Source organism: Nomascus leucogenys, chromosome 18 (assembly GCF_006542625.1).
Source record: "Nomascus leucogenys isolate Asia chromosome 18, Asia_NLE_v1, whole genome shotgun sequence".
Classification (NCBI taxonomy): domain Eukaryota; kingdom Metazoa; phylum Chordata; class Mammalia; order Primates; family Hylobatidae; genus Nomascus; species Nomascus leucogenys.
The window spans coordinates 36704869-36729964 of record NC_044398.1 but is presented as its reverse complement, the minus strand read 5'-3'; the positions used below and the strand labels follow the sequence as shown (position 1 = coordinate 36729964).

General features: G+C 50.7%; 1 pseudogene; it reads right to left on the bottom strand.

The window, feature by feature from the left end:
* On the bottom strand, nt 1–24522 carry LOC115831149 (annotated as a pseudogene).
* Between the last annotated feature and the right edge of the window lie 574 nt (nt 24523–25096).

The following is a 25096-nucleotide window of genomic DNA, read 5'->3' as shown; positions in this document are numbered from 1 at the left end:
TTAGAAGTTGGGTTCTGGGGGAGGCAGTGACAAAGGGGGTTCTGCAGTGCCCGAGAAGAGCAGGGAGCAGCGGCAGCATCGGAGGCCTCAGGTACCTAGCAGGGAGGAGGTAGCACCTGGGGGAGTATGTGAGGGGGAGGCACTCTCAGCTGGGTTGAAGGCAGCTCTTTGCATTGCAGAGTCTGTGCTTGGGAAAAGTACTCCCGGCTGTGTCTCAGGCACATCCTTGGGCTGCAGGGAGCCTGTGGTAGGGAAAGGCACTCCTGGCTGTGTGGAAAGCAGATCCTTGGGCAGCAGGGACCCTGTGTGCATTGGGACTGTGCGAGGGCTAAGCTGAGGTACCTTCTCTGTAGGGAAGAGAAGAGAGAGAAGGTCACTGTGATGGCATTGGAATTGGGCTCAGAAGGCTGCGGTTGCCTGGCTCAAGGGGTGGGGCCAGGACCCATCGGGACCCACAGGGTGGGCCTTGCTGTGCTCCTCCTCTCTCCCCTGGGTGCTGCCTCCAGCCTAGACTCCTCCTTCCAGACCTAGCTCAAGTGTCGAAAGTCCCCCCTGCCTCTCCAGGCAGCCCTGGGTCTCTGACTCTGGACTCCCTCACTTGGGGTTGAACTTGTCTTCTCTCTGGTAGCCAGGAGGAGCCCCCAGTTACCTCTGTGTCCCAGCATGGCCTGGAAGGCTCTAGTGAGCATGTGGAAGGGATGAGTGTTCACCACAACCCTCAAGGCTGGCTCCAGGGACCCTTGGGTGGGTCATGAGCTGAGAAGGCAGCAGCTTCACGGTTCCCTTGGTTTGGGAAGAGGATGATCCAGACCCGTAGGAACAGCTAATTCTGTCTTGCAGAAGCAGTTGCTTTGCTTTCATCCTGAGCACACACCAGTGTAGCCAACCCACCACCCACACAGCTGCAAGCCACACAGAGATTGTCTTTGTGTTCGTCTGCGATGCCTTTCTCTCTGCTGGCTTTTTATGCTCATGATTGGGGCAACCCTGTCTGAAGGCTTGATAGGGCCTTTCAAAAAGGCCCTCAGGGTCACTCTAAGTAAGGTCAAAGGGACTGGGGTTCATTCCTGTCTCTAACTACAGGCAAGTCACTCAGCCTCTTGGGAATGGCTTTTCCATCTCTCAAATGGGTCCAGCAATACTAAACACGGATTGGTCACCCCAAGTCTATTCTTCCTGTCTTCCTTACTAATGAGACCTGATTTTAAGAGAGGAAATGTACTCAGCTGTAAAATGACCTTTTCCTGGTCTCCCTTGCTGAGCAGCATGGTCACGTGAATGCATTCTGGCAATGGAGTATAAATAGGAATTGTTGGGCATTGCTTTAAAGAAGGCTGCTTTCCCTTTTTCCTTCTTCTTTCTGCCTGGAGTATGAGTGTGATGGCTGGAGCTCCAGAAGCCATCTTGTAGGCATGAAGCAAATTGAAAGCCTGGCCTTTTCAAGGAGAATTGTTAGGTTTCCCCAAGGCTGTTCTCTTGGGGGCTTAGCAGGCAGCGAATTAGTTAACAATCTTTCTCAGAGCCCCTCAGCTCTCCCATTTCTCAATTTGCCTAAGCTGTCCTCTGTTTCTGGAATGCTCTTCCTAACCTTGTCTGGCCAGTGAACTGCCACTCACCTTTTCAGACTCAGCTCCAGAGTGGCCTCCTCCAGGAAGCCCCTTATCCTTGCTCCCAGCTAAAGTACCATCCTTCTTGGTCTTTCTGGTCATGTCCTGGCTGAAGGCTGAGCCCGTTGTGGGAAATGCCATGTCCTTGTAGATGTGCCCATCCCTGCTCTGCATGCATGACGACTGTAACTGCATCTCCTTCAGCATCTGTGGCTGGAGGGCTGCAGCAGGCTCCCAGGATGCCCATGGACATGCCACTTTGCCTCAACCTCCCCATCTGTGATGTGGTGCTGATGATGCCCACAGAGCACAGCAGAGGCAGCAGCCCATCAATGCTTGTGGTTTCCCTGGCGTGGGGCCTGTTCAGCTCCTTCTCTACTCAAGGCCACTCTTCCCAGGCTGCCTGGAATCCCAGGGGTCTCCTGCCAGGCCAGTCTCAGCCTGATGTTCCCAAGGAAACCCTCCATTCCTCACAGGTGTTCCCCAGAGCATGCAGACTTTGAGCTTGCTTGAACCTGTCATTCATGCCTAAAGCCTCCCCTTGGGCATGTGAGTGGCAAATGCCTCAAATGCTGGATTCCCTTATGGAGATGGTCTCTCTCTTACTGAGAGGGCCCCTTCTCCCCTCTAAGCCCCGTCCTGGGATCTGCCCTCTCCTGCCCCTGCCCTGCTAGTCCCCATCCAGGATGATGCTCACTTTCCCCTTGTGCCTTCTCAGACCCTGTCCTGAGCCACCTGTGTCTGCAGCTGCCTGTCTACCCTCCTCCGTGCCCGATTGGGCTCCTGCCACCTGTTCAGAGATTCAGGCTTCCTTCTTAGTACGACTCAAGTGTGTCAGCCTGCTCTCCCTGGCTCCACCCATCCCCAAATTTAGTCCTCCCAGGACCATCTTCCCTCCCAGCTCACACCCTCCACAGAAGCTCTGCACTGCTGGCAGGATCCAGTCCCTCCTCCCAGCCTGCACGCCAGAACGTCCCCTGCCAGGCTCCTGGGGTTTCAATATCCTGCCTTCAGGCAATCATAGCCCAGCTACTAGAAGAGCTGGCCATGCCCTGGCACCCTCCCTCGCTCCTCCGCCTTAAGGGCTGTGCTCCTCACCTCTCCATGTTGCACATCCAAGCCCAGCCATCCTGTGCCTCAGTCTCAGCTCTGATGCTGCCTCTGACAAGCTGCCTTCCCTGAAGGGGAGCACCCTGGTCCCAAAGCCCCAGAGCACTAGAGCTGAGCCTCTTTCTCTTTCTCCAGACAGCCTCTCTCTCTCTCCTTGCAGCACAGAGTTGGGGGCTCCTTCACATCACGAAACCCTCAACTTCCCTGCCCCAGGTCACACACAAGTTCAAGGCTGAGCACAGAACAAGAGCAACCAGAGAGTCCATGGGCTTGGCCCAGACCTCAGCCTGGAGGCACAGGGACAATTTCTCTCCACTTCTCCTTTGAGACCAAGAAGTCTCAGCACTGTATCCCATCCGCCACTGCCCCCTGACCACAGGCCATCTGGACCCAGAACACAGGACACTTCATCAGGATGTCTCAGCCACAGTCTTGGCCTCACAGAGGTGGCTCTGTTAGGGGGGCTCAAAGCCCCACCTCACTCCTCCTGGCACCACCCAGACTATAAGCCCCAGGCAAGATCTCACCTGCTGGTCAGTGCTCTGCTCTGTCCACCCAGGCCTCAGCTTCAACCCTCTTGCCTCTGAGCAATCCCTGTGTGCAGTAAGGCCACTGCGTTCAAACCTTCTTCTGGCGTGGTTAGGAGGCATGGTGGGAACCAGAAAGGATAATGCCACTCCCAGAAGGAGATGGTCCCTCCTCCTGGCACTGCCAACCCAGCCTGCGGGATCTGTGGTGACGTTGTGAGGGGCTGCCTGTGCTCGTTTTTGTGGGAGGAGGAGGTGCCAGCTATGGGGTTCCAGGGTGCCAGGGGCCTGCTGACTGCCGACCACTCATTTCTCCCTGCCTTCCGTCAATTTTGACAGCAGTGCTGGGTCCCTAGGCAAGACAGAAGTCCTCCCAGGGACATTCCAACTTCAGACCCTGTATTGTCTTCCTTCCTTCTCCTAATGTTTCTCTTTCTTTATTTCCAGAGCTCCTCTTTCTTTTTCTATGCTAGGTGCTTTACACACCTATTCTTCTTCACTTCTCAGAGTAAAGCCCTGCAGAAACATTGAGACACAAATAATGGGTGATCAATGCTTTTCCTGGGTTGGGGGCTAAGGTGATCATCTTTCCAGGTGTGAGGACAGAGGGTGAGGCAAGGTGGGGACACAGTGGGCCACCTCTTCTCCACAACAGGATGAGGGATAAAGGGTAGGTTCCCCTCTCAATATTCTCCGTCAAGCACTAAGAGGAGTCTGGCATGCATTTCCACAGGAGGTTCTTAGATGTGCTGGTGCTCTCCTGGTGTCCCGGACAGCTGATGAGCCAGAACTGTCCACATTCATCCTGATGCTGGAGTGGGCAACTGCCACCAGCTGCAGACCACTGGCAGACAGGCCTGGATTGGATCTGGCTATACAGGCACACCTTGCCATTCCTTAGCCTTGCCATTCCCTTAGCCTTGCCATAGCATAGCCTAGCATTCTTTATGTCTACATTTCATTTTATCCTTATTTTTGAGACAAGAAAGGTGATAGTTGGAGAAGCTAAGCCACTCAACTTGGTTGGGCCATGTTCTTCTATGGTCACCCTTGAAAGTGCCAAAGGGGTTTCTCACTTCTCCACAGTTATGCCCAAAACAGATTCCTATTCATACATGTCATATCTGAAATGTTTCCTTGTGAAGCAGAGAAACAACCAAAAGTATATTCAAAGGACCGTGTCTCACTAGAAATACTCATTCATTCATTCAACAGAGAGCCCTGTATCTGTGAACCCAGATGCAAGACAACAACTTCTTGTGGAAAATATACTCCTGTCAACACTGACCTGCAGGGCTGGTGCGTGCCTGTCTTCCACACCCTGCATCCATGTGACACTGACCATCATCATGAACAGATTGACAAGGACAATATTTGATTTCCTACCTTTGGTTCACCAACTCCAAGCTGCCCCAAAAGATTCACACTGGCTATATCTTCTGCTTGAAAGGAATCCCCCAGATTTTTACTCCACTGACTTCTTATCATTTTTTCTCAGTTTAACTGTCACTCCCTCCCTCTTCCTCTCCTTTTCTCCCAAAAGAGTCTTCTCTGGCCAACCAGGCATTTGTTGACACATTAATGACTTTTAATCATTTGGACAGTATCTGTCACCATCTGACTCTCCCTAAGAAAATGTAAACCCTGCCATGAAAGTGAGACATTCTTCATCTGGTTCATTTTGTCATCCCAGCACCTGATGTGGAATACATTTTTGCTGAATTAATGAATATGGATAAATATGTGAATATTTTCCTTTGAACATTTTTCCTTATGGCAAAACTGGTCTTGAAATTAAGGAAAAAATAAAAAATTTTCCACTGCTTTTATGCTTATCTAGACCTCTAGAATAAGGACTCATGGATAATGAAATCAAACTTGTATTTATTCTAGTTATTATTAGTAATTATATATGTATATATATAATCTCATATATATTTAAATTATTTTGTATGTATTTTAGTATTATGTAATAAGGCTTTTATTTGAGCTTTTCCCCAATAGCTTGCCAAGGTTTACAAAAACATTTGTGTTAAATCAAACTAAATTTGACCTAAGAAAACCTCTGTAATTGCATATTTGAGTTCTCACTCATAAACTGCAACCTAACAAACTGAAACCCTGAGAAGTCTGCTTCCATAACAATAGCTCAGTCTTAGCCAATCACAGCAGCCATGCTTCAACCACTCATAGGGAGCCAATTGTTCAAACCAGGTTCAAATAAGGCAAATGCCAAGGTGTAACTAATTCAGATGTTTGTACTTCACTTTCATTTTCTGTATGTCATTTCTTTTTCTGACCATACATCATATCTGACCATATGGTAGCCACAGACTCTCTCTGAATCTGTTCTGATTCTGACATTGCCTGATACACATTTTTTTTCTTGATCAGTTAAACTCTGTTACATTTAATTTGTTTAAATTTTTCTTTTAACAGATTTGGTGTCAGAAGATAAGTAAAACTGAAAAAGGCTGAAGAGGCTTCAAGATGGCTGACTAGAGGCATCAAGAACTCACCTCCTCCACAAAGAATAAAAAAAATAGCAAGTAATCACACTTCAGGAAGAACATCTAAGAGCGAACGCTGGAATTCAATAGATAAATGATGGGAAACATCTGAGGCATGAAAATGGAAGAAAACAAGGCAGCAAGCTTGGTTGGGATTGGCTGGGAACCCAGAGTGACTCCCTAGTGCAAGAAAAAGGCGAGAGATCCACAGCAGTTGACATTCTGACCATGGATTTTATAACCATAGCCAAAGGAAAACCCCTCAACCCTCACAGGCCCTGAGACTAGCATAGGAAAGTGCCTAGAGACCATGTAACAGCATTGCTCCAGAGGGAGCTCATGTGGGTCCCAGTCCCCAGGTCCTAGGCAGCTGTAGCTCTCTGCCATTTGGAGAGCCCAGCCACCACCAGACTGTATCCTGCCCTGGAAACCAACAGCCCCTGCATTTCCACATCTCTAGAGCTCCACTGACATCTCCCTGTGTTCACCTGTAGGGCTTCAGTAGTGCAATGCAAGTTGAACCCTGCAGAGACTCCCTAGCACTCTAGCACACACAGCGTCCTGCATCTTGGGGAATGGACAGTGTAGCACAATAGGGAGGCTGCCTCCCCAGTGTGCTGAGAGGCTGCCCTCAGAGAAAAAGGAGCCAAAGTGTGGGTTGCTTAGAGCTTGAAAACTGTCTACCTGGGGCAGCTATCATAGACAGCAACCCTGTTCCCACCCCAGCAGTAAGGCTGCCATGCACAAGCCTTGAGGGCAGGGTCTGTTGCTGCTCACTGCATCTGTTGCTGCTGTCACTGGGGCCAAAGCACATGCCGGTTGACAGTGACTTTGCCCTTTTCAGCAGCAGAGCCACTGCATACTTGCATGCCCCTTTCTACTGGTTTTCCCTGTTGCTGCTGCCACCACTGCTGCTGCCACCCCACAACAACTGGGAGCTGAATCTTACACTCCCCAGAGCCTGAGAACTCCTGCCTATGGCTGCAGCCACTGTAAGCAACTTGCCTATGGTCCAGCCATTTGCACATACCCTGAGGACAGTTTCCCCTGGCCCACTGCTGCCACCTGAGCACTCTGCCAGCGGGCCTGGGGATCCCTCCATTCTGCCAATCACAGCTATCACCTCAGTGTTCCACTGGGGGGCCTGAGGATATGCCCACCCACCCTGGCACTGCTTACCTCAGTGCCCGAGCACACTGCCTGGGGGCCTAGGGATTACCCCCACTCTGTTCACCATTGCTGGCCTCTATGTACTCCTCCTAGGGACCTGATGATGGACCCACCCAGCCTACCACTACCACCACAGCCAACATCCATTTGCATGTACCACTTTGGGGTTTAGGGAACTGGCCTACCCAGCCATCACTAACACTGATGTGTGTTGCTTCAGAGCCTTAGGGTTGCTGTGTTGTTGCTATTGTCAACACTCGCTCCACACATACTGCCAAGGGAAGGACCTGCCCACTGGCCAGGCCTACCACTATGAGTGCTAGCACCCAAGCCAGCCACATGGAGGCCTAAGAACTGGCCCATTTGTACCTGCTGACACTAGTGCCTGTGTACACTACCTGGGGTCCCAAGGACAGGTACACTTACCCTGCCACTGCCACCATCAGGGTTTGAGGGCACACCCACCTAACATCCCCAACCCCAGTAAAACATCACCATAGCCTCCACTAACAACCACAGCCTAAGCCACTGGGGAAATCACACACCACTGATGCTGCTTAGAGATGAAGAAATCATAGAGAGACTACATTACTTCACACACTCAGAAGCAAAGCTAAAGTGTCCTACCCAATAAAAACCATAGATACATCTTCAGGAAAAAGCCAATCCAAAATATATGAAGAAGCAACTGTTACAAAAGATGTGCAGATATCAATGTAAAACACAAGAAACATGACTAAACAAGGAAATATGACACTTTCAAAAGATTACAATAATTCTTTAGCAACAGATTCCACTGGAAAAAATTTATGAAATGTGAGAAAAATAATTTTTAAAAATAATATTATAAAAGCTCAGTAAGACACAAGAGGACATAAACAATACAAAAAGTTAGAAATCAACTGAGGATATAAATGAAAAATTCACCAGATAAATAGATATAATAGAAAACAGAACCAAACAGAAATCCTGAAACTGAAGAATTCAATGAATAAAATAAAAACTTATTCAAGAGCTTCCACAGTAGAGTGGAGCAAAAAAAAGAAAGCATCTCAGAACTTGAAGGCAGGCCTTTTGAAATAACCCAGCCAGAGCCCCCTTCCCCATACCGTACTCACACAAAAGAATGAAAAACAATGAACTAAACCTACATAGCATATGGGACACTATAAAGCAACCAAAAACAGAAATTTGGGGTGTTCAAAGTGGTGAAGAGACCAAAGCTATAGAAAACCTAGTTAACAAAATAGTAGCTGAAAACTTCCCAAATTTAGTAAGAGATTTAACATTCAGATACAGGAAGTTTAGAAATTCACAAGTAATTAAAACCTCAAAAGGTCTTTTTCACAGCACATTATAGTAAACTGTCAAAAGTCAAACAGAGAATTCTAAAAAGAGCAAGAGAAAGGAAAAAGCTCTGGTCACACATATGGGAAGCCCGATCAGACTAACAATTTCTCAGCAGTAAACTTATAGGCCAGGAGAGAATGAGATAATACCTCTAAAGTGCTAAAAGGGGGGAAAAAACCTGTCAGCCAATAATAATATACCTAATAATATTATTCTTTTTTTAAAAATGTGAAATAAAGTTTTTCCACACAAACAAAACCTGAGGGAATTCATCATCACTAGACCAGCCTTAGAAGAAATACTTAACAGAGTCCTATGCCTGGAAGTGAACAAATGATATCTACCATCATGAAAACACACAAAAGTCTAAAACTTGCTGGTAGAGCAAACACAGAAATAAGAAAAAGAACTCAAATGTTACCACTATAGAAAACCACCATATCATAGTGATAAACTACAAGAAAGGAAAACTATATAAAACAATCAGAAAAAATTTAACAAAATGACAGAAATAAGTCTTCACATATCAATAATAACCTTGAATGTAAATGGATTAAATTTTCCACTTAAAAGATAAAATCTGGCTGAATGAATTTTGAAAATGCCCCAATTATATGCTGCCTACAAGAAACTCACTTCACATGTAAACACATATAGACTAAAAGGAAAGGAATGAAAAAAGATATATCACACAAATAGAAACCAAAAGTGAGCAGAAGTAGCTATACTTATATCAGATAAAACAGACTTTAAGACAAAAGCATTAAAAAGTGACAAAGAAGGTCATACTATATAATGATAAAGGGATCAATTCAGCAAGAAAATGCAATTCTAAATGTATATGCACCCAACACCAGAGCCCCATATATATAATGCAAATATTAACTCTAACAGACTTCAATACAGTAATTGTTGGGGACTTCAACACTTCACTCTCACCATTCGACATGTCATCTAGAAAGAAAACCAACAAGGAAAAAATAAATTTAAATTACAGCTTAGAACAAATGGACCTAGGAGACACCTACAGTACATTTCTTCCAACAACTTCAGAATACATGTTCTTCTAGTCAGCAAATAGAACATTATCCAAGATAGACCATATGTCAGGTCACAAAACAAGTCTCAACAAATTTTAAAAATATCAAAATCATGCCAAATATCTTCTCAGACCATCATGGAATAAAGCTAGAAATCAATAACAAGAGGAACTTGGAAAATGTACAAGTACATGGAAATTAATCAATGTGATTCTGAACAACCATTGTGTCAGTGAGGAAATTAAAAAGGAAATCAAAACATTTCTTGAAGCAAATGAAAATGGAAACACAACATACCCAAACATATGGTATACAGCAAAAGCAATGCTAAGAGAGAAGTCTGTAGCAATAAAGGCCTACATCAAAGAAGTAGAAACATTTCAAGTAAGCAATCTAATGATGTACCTCAAGGAATTAGAAAAGCAAGAACAAACCAAACCCAAAATTAGCGTAAGGAAAGAAACAATGAAGATCAGATCAGAGTAGAACTAAATGAAATTGGCTAAAAATACAAAGAATCAATGAAAAGCGAAGTGGTTTTTTGGAAAGATAAAATGGATAAACTGCTAGTTAGGCTACCCAAGAAAAAAAAAGATAAGACCCAAATAAACAAAATCAGAAATGAAAAAGGAGACATAGTAACTAATACCACAGAAATACAAAACACATCAAAAACTATTGTGAACAACTATTTGCCAAAAAACTGGAAAACCTATGGAAAATGGATAAATTCCTGGATACTTACAACCTACCAAGATTGAAACAAGAAGAATCAGAAAACCTGAACAGACCAATAATGAGTACAGGATTGAATCAGTAATGTAAAAATTTACCAACAAAGAAAAGCCCAGGACTGTATGGCTTCACTGCCAAATTCTACCAGACTTATGAAGAAGAACTAATGCAAATTCTCCTCAAGTTGTTCTAAAAAATAGAAAAGGCCTCATTCTATGAGGCCAGCATTATCCTGATACCAAAACCAAACAAGAATGCACCAAAAAAGGAAAACTACAAGCCAATAACCCTGATGAACATAGACACAAAATATCATCAACAAAATACTAGCAAATTGAATGAAACAGCACATCAAAAAGATAATCCTGCCATGATCAAGTGGGATTTACTCTGGGGATGCAAGGATGATTTAACATACACAAATCAATAAGCATGATATATCACATCAACAGAATGAAGGACAAAAACCATCTGATCATCGCAATAGATGCAGAAAAAGCATTTGATAAAATTAAAAAAAAGCTTTTTGACAAAAACTCTTGACAAATTAGGCATAGAAGGAATATACCTCAACATAATAACGGCCTCATATGACAAACTCACAGCTAACATCATATGAAATGGGGAAAAGCTGAAAGCTTTCCCTCTAAGAAGTGGAACAAGGCAGGAATGCCCACTTTCACCACTCCTATTCAAAATAGTACTGGATATCTTAGCCAGAGCAATCAGGCAAGTGAAAGAAATAAAAGGCATCCAAACTGGAAAAGAGGAAGTCAAATTTTCCCTCTTGGCAAATGATATGATTTTATACTTAGAAAAACCCAAAGAGTCCACCAAAAAACTTCTAGATCTGACAAACAAATTCAGTAAAGTTGCAAGATACAAAATCAACAGATAGGCTGGGTGCAGTGGCTCACATATGTAATCCCAGCATTTTGGTGGAAGGATTGCTTGAGCCCAGGATTTCCAGACCAGCCCGGACAACACAGTGAGATGCTCATCTCTATTATAATTTTAAAAAATTGTTAAATCAACATACAAAATTCAGTAGCACCAATAATAACAGAGCTGGAAAAGAAATCAAGAGGACAATCTCATTAACAATAACTACAAAACAAGTACCTAGAAATAAATTTATCCAAGGAGGTGAAAGATCTCAACAAGGAAAACTATAAAACACTGATGAAAGAAATTGAAGAGGACACAAACAAATGGAAAGACATCCCATTTACACAAATTGGATGAGTTAATATTGCTAAAGTGATTGTACTACCCAAAGCCATCTGCAAATTCAATGCAATTACTAACAAAATACCAATGTCATTTTTCACACGCCAACTCCACACAGACAGTGACCTCAGCCGGGAATGGATTTTTTTCTGATCAGCATCATCATTTCTCACTCGGTGTTCAGATGACGTTGAATGAAATGATGTTATTCAAGGACCTGCTGTGTGACATTTTGTACTGTAGAGAGATGCACTTGCAGGTGTTTCCATAGATCACTCTGACAGCAGGACATGGGGTGGAACCTGACTCAGACATGAGCCTCCCCTCAGGTCAGTTCATAGCCCAGCTCTACCACTCAACAACCCTGCCATGTTGAGCCTATCACTAAACATCAGAGCCTCGGTGTCCACAGCTGTGAAATGCAGACAGTAGTGACTACCTTGCAGGACAGAGAGGTCGCCATGCACACAGTAAGGACCTGGAGCCAGGCTGTTGGATGCTGGTCCTATTGCTTCCTGGCTGTGTGACCCTGGGTAGGTTACCTAACTTTGCAGGGCCTCTAGCTTCCTCCCCACAATAGAGTTGTGGCATATATTAGTTTGTGGAATGTACTTGCAACAGTGTCTGGCCCACCTTAAGATCTATATAAGATCTATATGAATGGCAGCTATGAGCCTTCCTGGGTGTTGTGAGAATGAAACGAGATCCAATTTCTAAAGGGCCTCCTGCTGTGGTGCGCACACAAATTAAACTCACTGGAAAGGCTGTTATATCATTGTGGGCACTATATTTGGTGACAGAGAGTAAGGTTTCACACTATTAGCCTGACTTTCCTGATGGATCGAGTAATATTGTTTCCCATTAACATCATGAGCATCCACAGGATAAGGTGAAGGAGAATCCTCAGCATGGATGGGAGGTAGAGTTTGGCTCAAGAGCCTGAGTCTTGCTGCTTCATTTTGTATGAGTGTGTAGTGGGGATGGCCTGGAAGAGGACACTATCAAAACATTTATTCAGGGAACTGAAGGTGATGGAGCAGGGAGACACACTCAATTTAAAACAAAAATTGAAAGTAAACAAGACTGACTGCTTTTGCCACAAAAATGCTGAGGTTTTTGGTAAACTGAGCCTTTGAGAATTTCCTGCATTATTATGTGCCGAAATGCAAAAATGTTTGGATTTGCTGAAACAATAAACTAAACAAGGTTTTAAAAGGCAGCAGCTCCTCTAAATTCGACAGCACACTCCAGTCGAACAGGTTCATCAACTTCTCGAGCTTATCACACCCCCAGGTCAGTCCACAATGCCAAGTCAGGAAGAGGAGTTTGGAAATAGCCTCCCTACAAGGCCGGGACATGGCTGGAGAAAGAGGCGTGCACTGGTTCTGTCAGGGTCCCCCAACCTGCTGAGGGCCTGAGTGAATCCCTGTCTGAGGGGAGATTCTGGAAGAGAGGTGTGCAGCACAGGTGGCCTCTTCACTCTGCAGGGAAGAGACAGACAGCCTACGCCTGTCCTGGCAGGACATCTCACTGCTGCCTCCACAGCCGTGCAGTTGCAGTTGGGCTGCCTGGCTGGGGCCGAGCCACCCACCCATGCCTGGTCTCCAGCGGGTTCTCACTGAGATGCACTCTCTCTCCTCCAGCCTCAGGGCTCCTACTCACTCAGGGACCCCCTGGCTCAGGCAGGAAGGGCACATTCCCAGTGTTTCCAAGCAGGAAGCTGCTGAGCTCGCCAGCAGCCTGGCTGGTGTCTGGCTCTGTACACTCAGACTAGGCTTACAGGCCGACCCTGCGGCTCTGAAACAGGCTGAAGGTCTCAGGGGGACACATCCTCTTTAGTGCATGATTCATGTGAGATGCTGGGGCCAGCACACCAAAGGCTTAAAGAGGAGAGCAGGAACTCCCGTCAGCCCATCTGAATTCTTGGATACCCAACAGAAATCCTACAAGACACTCAGTCGGGTGTTCAGGACTACAGTTGGGAAGGATAAGGTCAAATTAGATGGTGGCAGAGGAGCTAGAAGGGAGCCCAGGTCTACAAGTCACAGCTATGGGCCTCCCTGGGTTAGGGTCAGATCTGGGGTTGATTTCTGATAGCCCTGGAGACAGTCACTTGTGGCCTTGGGCAACTTTCTGCGCCACTCTGGGACTCTATTTTGCCATTAGTAAAACACAGATTGTCTCTCCTGCTGGAGAATTTCAGGGTGAACTTCACACAATGACAGTGGAAACGGCCTGGCAGAGCCCTGGGCAGGGGTAATTGCCCTCCGTAATGCAATTACTCTGCCACCCTCCCCCAGACTTTAGCTGCCCTTGGGAATGGGACAATTTCAGAGACTTGCTCCATCCCCTATCTCACCACACTGGTCAGTAAGGCCATTTCTGGCCCTTTTCCATGCCTACCCTCCCATCTGTTGCCTTTCCTCTACTTGAGGTGCCCGTTTTCACACCCCGCCATTGAGCTCTGTCCCTTCTGCCTGAGCATCTCGCTGTTCAGTGCATAAGGCTGGACTAGTGTTGTGTGACTGGAACTGGACTGTGGCAACGTGGAGAGGCCTCATGGGACCTCAGATGGAGAATGGGCTTCTGTGCAAGCGTGGCTGGAATTGAGAGCCCTGTGCAGAGGCACAGAGCCAGGAGCCCAGCGGCTGGAGGAGCCCTGCATGCCTCTGACACTGGCAATGCCCTGCCAGGCGTCAGCACGCCTCCCGGGGGCTCCCAGCCTGTTTCTTATCAGCAGCGTCCAGAGGCTTGCCGCCTGCAAGGCATTGTCCATGCGCAGCCACCTGGCCACTGACAGCCTGTGCTGGCCTGATGCAGGAGGTCTGGCCAGTGCAGTTCCTCTATAAATCCCGGGGACAAGATGGTCTTCCAGGTGTAAAAGGCTGGACTGTGGGAGGCACAGGCAGATGAGCCCCAGGCCGAGCCAGAAGCAGGGCTCCCCAGGGACCCGGGGCCTGAGCAGAGAAGCCCCTTGGTGCTGATCTGAAAGGAGAGCAGTGCAGAGTAAGGGCAGGAGCCAGGCCCAGTGCACATCCAGCCCTATCACTCGCGGGCTTTAGGAGCAGGGACGTGCTACTTAATATCTCAGCACTTCAGGCCTCTGCAGTAAACTGGATAATAATAGCACATAGGTACAGTTACTGGGAGGATGAAAACAGTGAAAGCATGGCCTAGGCTAGCAACTGGCCCACAGAGGACTCCATATATTACTGAGGCCTCGTTAATAATTATTAGTGCTCATTCATAATAAGTTACAAAGAGAAAATCTTAACAATTTCGTCCTCCCCATGGTCCCAAGGCAATGATACAGGAAGGAATCCTTACTCCCTGTTAGAACCAGTGTTGTCCCGACAACCCTGTCAGCCATCTCAACCAGCACTTCTGGCCCCAGGGGACCAGCAAAGGAAGTGCATGGTCCCATGTCCAGAAACGGGCTGGGAGACCCATGGGCACCGTTTCTGTGTGTCTTGTGCTGTCCTCTTTGGCAGATGCCTGACATGGCTCTCTGAGCCACAATCCCAGAGGACAGCAGTCAGGGAAAAAGCAGTGGCCTTCTGTCCATCAAGTGTGTCCCTGTGCCCCAGCTCACCTGGCCCCTGCGCTGACCCCACATCCATGGTACCTGGCAGCAGCTTGGGTGAGAGAGGTCACAGAAGATATCCAGATTGCCCTGAAAAGCAACATGGCCATGATGAAGCCATGCAGCCTGGATGCCTTCTCAGGACCCCCCAGCCCCTCGAGGCTCTGTCCCAAGGAACCCACCCAGAGAAAGCTCCCATTTCCCCCTGGGGGAGAGGCCTGGCATGGTTGCATGTTGGAGACATGGTCACTGTGGCCACAGAAAGTTTTGGAATCTGGACAAAAAAGTACTTTGGTTGTAGGAAGAAGAAAAGCCAGGGGCAGATTCATACCAAAAGTCCAAAGGAGGGAGGAGTCTGTGGTTCCCAGCAGAGGTCCTGAAGGGGAGCATGAGTTAGGCCTGGGGGCCCGGCATGGGGGCCTGGGCAGGAGCTCATGGCAGGGAGAAGGAGCCTTGCTGCTGGGGCACACAAGGGGAAGGCAGGTGAGAGGACCATGCCCTGCTCAGGGAGTAGGTACCTGAGACCAGGGAAGAGAGAAGAGGAAGACAGAGATAAAACAGGCCAGAAAGCAGCCCAGGGCCCATGGTGGGCAGCCCCTTTGCCACTCGGTGCTGCAGTCAGGCCTTTTTGGGCCTTGGTGGGGATGGCATGAGGGCTGTGCGTTGCAAGGCAGTGCAGACCACTGGCAGGCGACTTCCTCCCCCTGGAGACATGTGCCCCACACTCTGGGGAGAGACAGGCCTGGCTTCCCCAGATGCCCACTGAGGCTGCAGAGGAGCCTGACCCTCCCAGCAGGAAGCAAGATATCCGACCACAGACAGAGCCAGGACCCAGGGGGAGAGGGGCAGAGCCAGGCAGGAACTCTGGGGTCCTTCTCCCTCAACACCAGCCACCCAGGCGCCCTCTCTACCCCTGTGCAGGGCCCCCTGCCGCTGCCTGGCTGGGTTCCCCTCAGCAAGATGGGCCCTGGACCCGCCCGTGAAGGAGGTTTCCTCTGGGAGAGTGGCTGTTGTGTTGGCTCCGGGCTCAAGCTCCTGCACAGGTGTCTTGTGAGGGTGCTTTCAGGCCTCCACCTCCTCCCCTCCCTGCAGCACCTGTCAGCCCATCTCAGCAGGCGACAAGCCCACTCAGTGACAGCTTTTCCTCACTGCCTGAAGATCCTGCTGCCCGGGCTGGCAGGTGCCCCTGGCATCCTTGCAGTGTTCGTGGTGGTGAGAACGTGTGTCAGGACTGGTCATTTCTATTTTTTTTTCTGATCTGCATGACCTTTTGTGACTCAGGTTGCTTGACACATGCACCTGCAGGCAGGTGATCTAAAGCCCGGGGCCATTGCCAGAGCTGAGGCACCCCTGTGGGAACCAGGGACTGGTCAGACATCAAAAGCTGCCACTGTACAGAAATATGGATCCTTCTAGAGAGGGAGTTCAATGTGCGGGGACAGACCTGGTGGTGCAGGGGACAGTAGCCCTCATATCTGCCTGCCACTGGGGCACGAGGGTGAGGTGGGCATCTGGTTGCTCTTGGCATCAAGTGTCCAAAGTCCAGCCCCCGTAGAGCCTGCCTTCCTCCAGGGCCTAGGTCTCTGCAGTGGGACCCATCTGCCCCCTCCTCCTGCAGTCCCAGCCTGGGGGTCGCAGCCCCTCTCCACTGTGCTTCTCACCTCTATCCTTCTCATCCAGAACACTCCTTGACACCTACAGCAACAAATAATCACAGTGGGGCAGGTGTTTACAGGAGCCGGGGGCAGAGGCAGTGGAGGCGGAGGTTGTGGTGGTGGAGATGATGGTATCTCCTGCTCTAGCTCCTAAAAAAAAAAAAAAAAAAAAGGTCTGCTGACTTTTCAGACAACTCTTAAGAGCAAGGGTATGGTGTCATTGCCTCAGCACCGGGCACAGTGCCAGCCACTCCCAGATGTGTCTGGGGAATGAAAGGACCAGTGAGAAGCCCACACCACAAGGGACCATCCTTCACGTGAGAAAAACGCAAACTCCTCCTGGTTTGCAGACATGGCTCTTTCCCTAAATGCTAATGACTTCGTCCCGGTTGCCTTGGTTCTCCCAAGGCCAGCCTTGTTGGAGGAGGCCTGCCCTGGGGGCTGTGCAATGGTCCCAGCATTTGCAGGTGACTGTCCGCATCCACCTGGTTGCAGATGCAGCCTCCCTGGGCCCACTCTGCAGCACCACAGAGGCCACCCTTGGCCAGGGAGGCCTGTTCCCACCCCATCCCAGGCTCAGGGCCTCCTGCCTAAGCTACTCACCACTGCCTATGGCCCCTGGGGTGGGTCCCCAGCCCAGGTGAGCCACAGCCTGCTCCCCGACTCCTGGCCCCTGTGTTCACTGGGCTGGTGTCCCTCCCAGCTGGGTGCTCGCCAGGACTCCTTCACCCCTTAGCCCTGGAGTCCCTAGAAGCTAACCCCAGCCAGACCCTCATCCCTGCCAGGAAACAGGGATCCAGAGAGGCCAAATGGAGCTACACCCGCATCCGGAGCCTGGAGATGGGGCTGAGCTCTGTCCTCTCCTCCCTCTGCTCTGTCCTCTCCTCCCTCTGCTCTGTCCTCTCCTCCCTCTGCTCTGTCCTCTCCTCCCTCTGCAGCCCTCTGGGCTGGCTTCTTCCACCGCAGCTTCCAGCATCCCTGACACTCTCCCCGCCCCACGCTCCATCCCTGCTTTTGGCTCCTGCTCTGCCTTACAGGGGGCCCTTCCCACCTCTGTGGGATGGACATTTCAGCCTCAGCCCCGACAAGGCAGGACTGTGAGCTGCGTGTGGGGAGCTTCATTTCTGTCCCTCCCCAGCCCAGCATGGGGCCCAGGGGAAGCTGGAGCTCAGTAAAGACAGATGAAGGAATGGGGAAGGCACCAGACATGCGCCGAGATCCACGCTGGTTCCTCAAGGCACAGACAGCTGGGGGTTACAGCACCGTCCTCCATTTGGGCCATCAGGACCTCATGGGGGCCCCTCTCTTCCTCCCTCCACACAGAGGCCGCCTCCTGGCCCTTGTCCATCTGAGGCTTCCAGAAGTCCGGATTGTTGAGGCAGCCCTGGCTTCAGGGGTTCTGGGGTCACTTCTCTCTAGGAGCCAGGGCAGGCTTCAGCCCCATGTCCAGAACATCCCAGGCCAGCTCTCTGTGGCCAGCCTGGGGCAGGAGGCCCTGCAGAAGCCCAGGCTTGCTAGGCTCTGGGAATGTGTGGACAGGTCTGCGACTCCCTGGGCTCACATGATGAGCTGGGAGCTGAGGGAAACTTCCCACAGGCAGGATCATGGGGAAGTCACATGTTAGAGTCCCTCAGAGGGCGGGCCTGTGCCTGGGCCCCAGGGCTGGGTGGGTAAAAATCACTTACCTTCTTGCGGCATAGCCGCCAGAAACAACACAGCAGCAGTGGCGCAAGCAGGAGGGGCGGCACAAAATAGAGCCAGTTGCGAAAAATGCCCTGGTGGAGAAAGAGCCTAGGACCAATCATGGAAGTGTCAGCACAGCTCCTATTCCTGGGTCCTACCAGCTCCCAGCCCTGTGCCAGTCCCTGTACAGCCCAGTGCCTTGGGACTCACGACAGGCCTGACAGCGTCCTTTCTGTTCATGGGAGGCACCTCTGGAGCTCGCTGACATTGGACTATTTGCTCTAGTCGTGTGCCCATGGAGAGCAGAGCTCAGACATGGACCACGTGTCGGTCCCCACAGCCTACTGCCAGGGCACCCTGCAGTGAGGAATCGGGAAGCCAGAGCCCAGCTGTTGCTCTGGGGCCAGCAGCACCCAGCCTTGTGCTGTCCCCATGGAAGAGAGTCACCCAAGGCTCTCTTCCTCTCCAGCAGCCGCGGTTGCATAAATTCCGGCCATGCGGAGTCCCAGCGCCTGCAGGCAGAGATCAGGACAGACAGGGGTCATCATAGAGGACCACACAAGGCTTTCACCACCCACGCTGGGACCCCAGATGGCAAGTCACCCTTGCCACATTCCAGACAGTAGGGACAGATGCTGGGATTGATCCTGTGGGATTGAGGTGAGCCGAGGGTGTTTGTGTGGACACCTTTGTCGGGCTATGGAGGTTTCCTTCTGCTTACAGGGCGATGTGGGATGTTGACGCCCCTACTTCTTGTTCTTCATCCCCTGAGATAACCGCTCGGTCCCTGTTTCCCGTTTTGTCGATGTGGTAAATTACACAGATACTTCACCTTCTGCACCTGCCTGGCCTTCCTGGGAGGAGCCCTGGCTGCTCCTGCCCTGTGGTCTGGGTTAGCTGCTGCTCCATGCCATGCCATTTGCTGGCGTTTCCCTGAGAGCTTCTCACACACGTCTTTTCTTGCTTTAGAGTTAAACTTACTGTTGTGAGGTAACAACACACTAATTGTACACAGGTACTCACACCACCACCCCTGCATATTACCCCCACACCAACACTCACATTCACACCCATGTGGGCCACACATCCACACCCTCCCACCCATGCACATTGCACCACAAACACACTCAACCCACCCCATACCACACACATCACACCACACACCACACACCCGAAGCACACACACCCACACACCACACACACACAAAAATAGGAAACACACATACACCAAAAATACCAAAGGCACACCACACATCCCATACACACACCACACACATCACTCATGCACCACACACTCCCCACTCCCCCAACACACACCCAGCACACCCCAAACACACAACATAAACAGCAAACATACACCATACACACACAGCCATGGCACACACACCCACCACCCACTGAATGCACACACAAAATATACATACATGCCATCACACCATTTCCTTCCCTACATGCCACACGCACAAGATATCCCCATGTAGACACCCACATATGACACACACAACACGTCCAAACACTGTAGTCCCACTGTACACACACACACCACAGACACACATAAATAGTAAACACACATACACCACAGACAGCAAACACACACCACACATCCCATACACACACACCACACTCGCAGCACATATACACACCCCACACACAGATCACACACACATTTACACAACACACAGACCACATATTACCCTCCCCCGCAGACTTCACACACAGAAAGCCTCCCACAGCACAACTTACTACACATACTGCACCCACACAAACTACATACACACATACCACACACACCACATACACACCACATACACACACCACACTCACACACTCCCCCACACCCCTGCTTCCTCACACATACCAAACAAATGCACACACTCCATACACACATGCACTCGTGCACACCACCCTTTGGCAACCACAGGGCCTCCGCAGCTCTCACCTCCTACACACGCAGAGGAAGGCTCCACTGACATCACTTCAAGACAGGTCTTTAACGTGAGCTGGAACACAGGAGGGGTGGGGCAGGGCAGGGAGAGTGAGCTTCTGGCCATAGGAGCCAGGCCCCAGCCCCTCACCTCCACCCACTCACGGCATCAGTGGTGCTTCTCAGGGCCTTGAAGCCATCCTACACTGCAAACACATGGCCCAGACTGCCTGCCATTGCTGTTATCTACAGAGATCAGAGCTGGCTTGGTCCCCCAGCCCAGGGATGGGCATGCAGCAGATCCCCAGCCCAGGGGACAGCGTCCTGCCCCCATGCTTTGGGGGCAGTAGAATACCAGGCTCTGAGGACCACAGCCTTCTCCAGCCAGCATCCCACTCTCAGGAAATGGGGAGCTCTTCCACCCTCCCCTCTGGCTTAGTAGGATTTATACAACATGCTGTCATTTCTGCAGTAGTCATGGGGTGGCCCAACTCACTTGAGGCAGATTAGATGACCCTTCTTGGGGTGGCCCTAGGAAAGCCGTCTGGGACACCCTTCCGTACTCTAACCCTAACCTGACCACAAGGCTCCATGTTGGTGCCTGGTTAACCTGTTTGGAATTACTGGGTCTTTCCTATAATCAGCCACACCCAGGGTATAAATGGTGGCCCCCAGGCTCCGAGCCCTTTCAGCTTAAGGGAAAGAAGGCATTGAGTATTCGTCACCAAAATACATGGAGCAAAATGCTGATAAATACGAACTGAACTCACTTCTTTGAGAGTGTCCAAAAATGGATGTTTCATCATTGTTCCATCGGTCATAGCAATAATCATGCTGGAAACCTTGTTATCTGCAGGAGAAGCAAGGAGTGGCCTGCTCAGCAAAGGCCCCAGAAGTGACCTCCAAAAGCTCCTGTGTTGGGAGAAAAGCTGAGTGTTGGGAGAAAAGCTGAGGCAGGGTTCGCATGTTTGCTAGACTTGCTGGCTCCTTGCTTCTAGCACTTCCCTTATCTCAAGCAGCTATATGTTTCTCATTCACTTGATACACCGTTTCCTTTCAACCCCCACATCCTGACCACCTGTTTTGTGTTTCCGCACCAATAAACAGCATGGGCTCCCAGAGCTCAGGGCCTTTGCAGCCTCCACACTCGCCATGGCCCACTAGTCCCACTTTCTCTCTCAAACTGGCTTTCTCTCATTCCTTTGACTCCACCAGACTTGATCACTCCCACGATCTGGTGTTGGGTCTGATCACCCCAACACTCCAGGACCCCTGCGGGCTGCCTGGCCCACAGCAGTGATCACTCCAGGGCATGTCTAGGTGCCCCCACCTCATCCTCCAGGGGAGAGGCTGCCAAGAGCCAAGCACCTTCTGCACAGAGACCCCTAGAGTGAGGGAGGTCTCAGCCTAGCACCCATTTTACAAAGGAGGAGCTGAGAGGGGGAGGCCCCTTCTCACCAGGCTGCCTGAACCCTCACCCACTAGCAGCCTGCACCACCTCTACCTGAGGGCAACTCTAGCCAGGACTCCACAAGCACAGGCCTGTCCCATGGGTAGGGGGAGGAGCAGCTGGGCTCTCCTGTGGGCAGAGCCTGCGGGCAGCCCTGCCGGCATCTCTGGGCCCAGGAGTACAGGATTCCAGGTAAGTGGCACCTGGGCAGGGGACCCCGCAGCCACCTCAATGCCTTTCCCCACCAACCCTGCCTTTTCCTGACAAGAGCTGCAGGCACACAGTGGGGAGGGGAGTTGGCAGCTGTGGACAGCCTTCTGCATCATCTGAGACACAGTCAGGGGATGCAAGTCACTCAGAGGGGAAACGAGGAAGGGAAGAGGAAGACTAAGGTGTGCGCAAGGGGGCAAACCCCTTGGCTCTTCTCTTTTCCTTTTCACACAGCCCAGCTGGAGGGCAAGCACCTCAGGGTTATGAGCACCAGAACTGCACACGCAGGATCCCACACAGTTCTCAGAACTCCATGGGGCGGGGGCTTACTATGCTTATTGCACCAGGGAGGGACCTGGAGCTCAGAGCAGGTGAGCAACTTGCTCCAAGAGGCAGGGCAGGTGTGGCCTTGCAGAATCTGCACCCAGAGCTCTCTGAGGCTCACGCCCAGCTCTGTTCCCCCTACGGGACCACCATGGGGACAACAGGTGCTTACATGTGGAGTTGAAATTTCCATCCGCTGAATTGCCTGCAAGAAAATGAAGAAATATCGAGCCTGGACAGTGAACTGTTCCCACTGATGCTCTAAGACCTTGTAAACTAGAATCAATTCTTGGAGCTCAAGGGGTGTATACATTTCTAAATCTTGCCTGCATGAATGTATGTCCTTCAGGCACCATTTTCTGAAGCTTGTCAAGACCCTCTTTTATTTTCTTCCTGAAAAAACTCCAAAAAGGTGGTTGACGTGGAAAGACATGGACTGTTAAAAATTACCTCCCAAGCTCTCTGGGAGCCACTGTTCACTGTGGAAGGCCTCCTGGATGGAGGAGGGGGCCAAGCACGGGCTCTGTCCTGCTCATTCCTCACTGTGACATTGACCATAGACTTCAGGCCTTCTGATCTCATCCCAGTTCCAGGGAATGCAGGCCTGGGGAATCTCACCAGGGCCCCACTTAGACCATCTCCGGTGACAGTGGGAGCTCCCCATGGATGAGCAACTGTGAGTCAGGAACTGCAATGGGGCTGATATTCCTAACCCTAACCCTAACCCTGAACCGGGGATGGGCAACCGAGAGTCAGCGACTGACAATGGGGTTGACATTTCTAACTCTTTAACTCTAACTCTAACTCTAACTAACTCTAACTCTAACTCTAATCCAATCTCTAGCCCAAGAAAGACTCTCTTGTGTTGGTCACTCCGTCCTTTAACAGGTAGGGCTGCATTTGGGAAAAGTCATCCTGCTAAGCCCCCAGCCCTGCACCCAGACCCCATAGCCCCAGACCCCTGACCCTGACTCAGTTTCCTCCTCTCTCTTTACCCTGCTACAGGAAATACCAAATCTGGTAAATTAGACTGCCTGGCTTCCTTGACTTCATGTGCCCTTGAAACAAAAAGACCAAAAGCTGGAGAGGCAGCCCCAATGGCTGTGCATGCAAGGGCAGAACACTGATCTGCAGACTGGCTGGGGGATGTGACCTGTCAGCTGCTGCTAAAGCAGACAGAATGGGCTGGGGTAGCCAGGACTGGCTCTGGTGGCAGGACTGGGACAGGCCGGGGACATAGGGTCAGGCTAATCCAATGTGACAGGCTGAGCCTGCACAGCGAGTTTGGGCAGAGCAGGGACCCTGAAGGATGGCTTCCCACTGGGGGCAGAGTGTCCCTGCCATGGCCGGAGCTCTGAGAGTCCTGCCTGCCCAGCCCAGGAGAGGAGGAGGCCAGGCCCATCCATACCCAGAAGAGGCCATGCCCTGGCCTTCCTCTGGCCATGCCCAAACCCCACTTCCCGTCTGGGTCACCTGCCACAGTCCTCCCCAATAGGCTTGCTTTATACCACCTCACACCCACTCCAGTCTCTCTGCCAAACCCACAGCGCAGGACACATAGATCCAAGTCTCCCCCCAGCTCAAGATGTGGCAGCCCACCCTGTATCCCCTCGAAGCTGCAAGTGGGGTCCAGGCCCCCATCCAGCCCTCAGTATCCTCACCTCTCTCCTGCACTTCACCTCCTCTGGGCCCAGTTCTGGGCATGTGCATTGGAAGTGCCCTCATCTCCCGCCAACCAGGAACTCTGCAGTGCACCCTGCTAAGCCTGGGCACCTCTCTAGGCCACCTCAAGCCGCTTGAGCTTGCTCCTCCTACCTCCCTCCCTCCAGTTTCCCTGCCTGGCCTGGAGCTCGGAACCCCACACAGGGACTCCCCTGTCTGGGCCTGCCAGCATCCCTGCACTAAAGCCCCATGACTCTCACCACCGGCTCTGACCCTGTCTCCCTCCTGCACTGGCCAGGGCAGGGGGAACAGGCACAGAGCAGCAGCCAGCACAGGTGTGTGTTCACAGGACACACACCCCCGCCCTGCCAGCCCCTGCACCCCAGGAAGCCTCACAGCCACCTCCCAGAGAAGGAGGCAGGGTAGAGGGAGGGCAGGGTAGTGTGAACAGGGGGAGGCTGAGAACTTCTGGAGCACAGAGACCTGCAGGTAACCTTGCAGCCATGGGTAGGAGGATGCAGGAGAGCCGGGGCTAAGGTCAGGGTGGGTACTGTAAGTTGCCCTGTCCAGCCTGCCCCGTGTGCTGTGAGGCTCCCAACCAAGGTCTCTGGGAGCCCTTCAGCTCCCTGGAGCTCCCTCTGGTTCAGCTCATCAGGCCTCTCTTTGGGGGCTCAAAGCAGCACTCACTTGTCTGAGGTGAGTGGCAAGATGGTGTCGCCGTCTGTGGAGTAGGTGACGAGGGACATCCGCATATTTGCACTGAGAAGGAATCAAGTGCTGGTGAAAAGCCGAAGGCACCGGCTCAGAAGCCAGGGTGAGTGATGCCAATTCCCCACCCCTCACCCCAACTCAGTTATGAATTCCCTGTTATGATGGACAGGAAGGTTGACATGGTGACTTTGTGACATGCAGCTCTTCCCAATGTCCTGCATGCTGACAACACCAAGGGGAGGCACAGGACCTTTGGAGGAGCTACAAGAGGAAGCCTCCATTTCCCTTACAACAGCCCTCACAGTGTCACTTAAAACCCCCAGACCGTGCCATTTGTTTACTGGAAGAGTTAGCCCAGGTGACTTAGGTGAGGACACTGCTGTGGGTGAGGAGGTCAAGGACTGGGAGGCCAGAGTGTTGGCAGTGACAGGTCATTTGTGTGACACTGAAGTCCCCCAGAGGATGGCAGACCTGGAAGGAGATGGAAACTGCAGTGTTGCCAGAGTCCTTGTGGAATGAGGGACATTTCGGTTCTCTACTGCTGTGCACCAGACCACCCACATTTAGGGACACAGAACAGGCCCATTTTATTATGCTCACAGATTCTGAGGATCA